At 40.3% G+C, this 3,259-nt stretch overlaps 1 pseudogene; it reads left to right on the top strand.

Annotated features, from left to right (window-relative positions):
* The first annotated feature begins 2,165 nt into the window (after positions 1-2,165).
* Positions 2,166-2,284, top strand: LOC136859402 (5S ribosomal RNA; annotated as a pseudogene).
* The last annotated feature ends 975 nt before the right edge of the window (positions 2,285-3,259 follow it).

Genomic DNA, 3,259 nt, shown 5'->3' with positions numbered 1-3,259 from the left:
TCTCACTTACTATACTACCATCCTGGGAGAACATACAACCTAAATACTTGAAACTTTCTACATGTTCCAGCTTGTATCCCCAATCTGACATTCAATTCTCTTGGATTTGTTGCCTATTGACATCAATTTAATCTTCGAAAGGCTAATTTTCATTACATGCTCATTGAACCTATTTCAAGTTATTACCGGGCGAGTTGGCCGTGCGCGTAGAGGCGCGCGGCTGTGAGCTTGCATCCGGAAGATAGTAGGTTCGAATCCCACTATCGGCAGCCCTGAAGATGGTTTTCCGTGGTTTCCCATCTTCACACCAGGCAAATGCTGGGGCTGTACCTTAATTAAGGCCACGGCCGCTTCCTTCCAACTCCTAGGCCTTTCCTATCCCATCGTCGCCATAAGACCTATCTGTGTCGGTGCGACGTAAAGCCCCTAGCAAAAAAAAATTTCAAGTTAAGAATTAAATGATAATGATGATTATTATTATTATTATTATTATTATTATTATTATTATTATTATTATTATTATTATTATTATTGTACCGGAGATACACCCGCCCCACTCATTTAAAATAGCGCCATTTAGAAGGCCATCTATAACGTAAACTTTGAAACTGCTAGTAGAGGAAGTGTGAACGTCCATCGACAGATGTCTCTACTGTCAACTTACGTGTGCCCTCTGGGGGCGAGGATTAACGAATAATTTTTGAAATAATTTTGTGTGTCAAGGTTTCCAAACTAAATTGTTTACTGATTATTTTTGGTGTTATAAATTTATCAACACTTCTGTCTCTTCCCGCCAACTTAATATTTCAGCCAATAAGGAATATTTGGATATATATTTTACCTAATACGAATTGTGGGTGTGTCAGAGTTTCGGCCCTGAAAAATCTGGAACCGTCTTCTCCATTTTAAAGGCTGGGTCATTTCGGGCCATGTTGTCTTTGTGATCGCTGCAGTCAAGAGGTTTAGAGTGTGTTCGTAACGGAGGCAGGGGGAAGGGCGAGAGGTCTACCAGCTCAAGATAATGACAGACATCTAGCTCGAGGGGAATGTTTCAAATTTCGTTCGCAATGTAACTTTTATCTCTCAATGAAAATTATCAAACCAGTCTGGAGAACTTAACCAAACTCAGGGAATAGAGAGTGAGGAACCCTCTTATATTCCCTCTCAACTTGATATTGAGGTGACTATGTTTTGTAATGTTTAAAATTCAACTCTTAATTTCGTAAACTTTCTCTCTATCTAGTCACCTCCAAAGTTAAGGTGCTTATGGGTTTTGAACAAAGTCTACGGTGAGAAATTGTTATAGTTTGATATTTGACATTATTTAATTTTAGTCCATGTGTGTTAGTCCATTTACAAATTGCTTGTAAGTCCCTATTGAAATGTTTAATTTTATCAGTTAGACGTCCGCTCCACATTGTAGGCATAATTATATATCGTCAGGGGTCCTGTGGTGTCTTCAGCTGTTAACTGACGACGTAATATCGTTGATTCAGAGCAAAATAAAAGCGGTCCTAGGAGAGAAATCCTCTGCGGAGCGCTAGGATGAATATTCATTATTATTGTCAGCGCTGTAATTTCAAACTTTTAACAGGGTATCCTTTAAGTTAGTGGATGACAAATATCGAATGCCACACCATCCTGGCGTAAAAAAAAAAGTATTGCGTTACAGCTAGCGTCATAATACTTCCCCCAGTCTGCCATTAAGTCGGCGTATACTGCAGAAGGCATTTTAAAACCGACCGGATTGGTCGCGCTTCGGCTGTGGAGCCAAGTTCTGTATTCGGGAGACAAGTGGGATTCGAAACTCACAATCGCCTATCGTTTGTTCTGTGGTTTCCCACTTTCACTTCAAGGCAAATATTGGGACAGTTCTCTTTCTTAGGCCACAACCGTTTTCCTTCCACGTACTTACTCAGTTTCATTTAATTAATCGTCGTTAGCTCCTCAGTTTAGGTTGGCGCCAGGAAGGGCATCCGTCCTCAGGAACATGCCATTTCATCTCACCCCACCCCAGACCCCCTATAAGGAAACAGGACTGAGGGGTAGTCGTACCTAGAAGGCATTTTAAGATGAAAAAGAAGATATCCATATTTAATGCACTAATTTGAGAACCATATTTTGCTTACACTGTAGTCTTCTTCTCGGCCTTTTTGAGCCATTTATTAAAAGGCCATACGATGCTAAATATGCCGGTTCTCATCCGATCGCCGTAGTTAAGCAACGTTGGGCATGGTCAGTACTTGGATGGGTGACCGCTTTGGAATACCACGTGCCATTGGCTCAATTCCCTTGAGTGCAATTGGACTAGACAAAGGAGTGACTGAATGGGTAGCTATATTTCTAGAAAATAAATCTCAGAGAATTAGAATAGGCAAAGCTTTATCAGACCCTGTAGTAATTAAGAGGGAAATTCCTCAAGGCAATATTATTCGAGCTTTATACTTTCTTATGTATATCAATAATATTAGTAAAGAAGTGAAATCAGAGATTAGGTTTCTTGCAGATGATGTTATTCTGTACAGATTAATAAAAAAGTTAAAGATTGTGAGCAACTGAAAAATGACCTCCATAATGTTGTGAGATGGACAGTAGGCAATTGTATGATGATAAACGGGGTTAAAAAAGTCAGGTGGTTAGTTTCACAAATAGGGAAAGTTCTCTCAGTTTTAATTACTGCGTTGATGGGGTGGGAGTTCGTTTTGGGGATCATTGTAAGTACCTAGTTGTTAATATAAGGAAAGAAAGGGAGTAAGGATGTAACGGAGAGGGCATGTAAGTCTCCGGTAAGACCCCAACTAGAGTATGGTTCCAGTGTATGGGACCCTCCCTGGGATTACTTGCATCTGGCGAGCCGAACCTGTCCTCGGACACTCCAGGCACTAATATCATACGCAATTTCATTTTACCAGGATTACTTCATTCAAGAACTGGAAAAATCCAAAGAAAAGCAGCTCGATTTGTTCTGGACGATTTCCTACAAAAGAATAGCGTTTCAAAAATGTTGCAAAGTTTGGGCTGGGAAGATGGAAGAAAAGAGACGAGCTGTTCGACGAAGTGGTATGTTCTGCGCTGTCACTGGAGAGATGGCGTGGAATGGCATCAATAGACGAATAAGTTCTAGTGGTGTTTTTAAAAGCAGGAAAGATATCAATCTGAAAGTCTAGAGGAAAAATCAGGGCGAATATTGGTTTTAGGAAGGGGAGTTATGGAAATGAATGACTTACCAAGGGAGATGTTCCACAAATTTCCAATTTCT

Source organism: Anabrus simplex, chromosome 1 (assembly GCF_040414725.1).
Source record: "Anabrus simplex isolate iqAnaSimp1 chromosome 1, ASM4041472v1, whole genome shotgun sequence".
NCBI lineage: Eukaryota > Metazoa > Arthropoda > Insecta > Orthoptera > Tettigoniidae > Anabrus > Anabrus simplex.
This window is presented reverse-complemented; position numbering and strand designations above follow the sequence as displayed.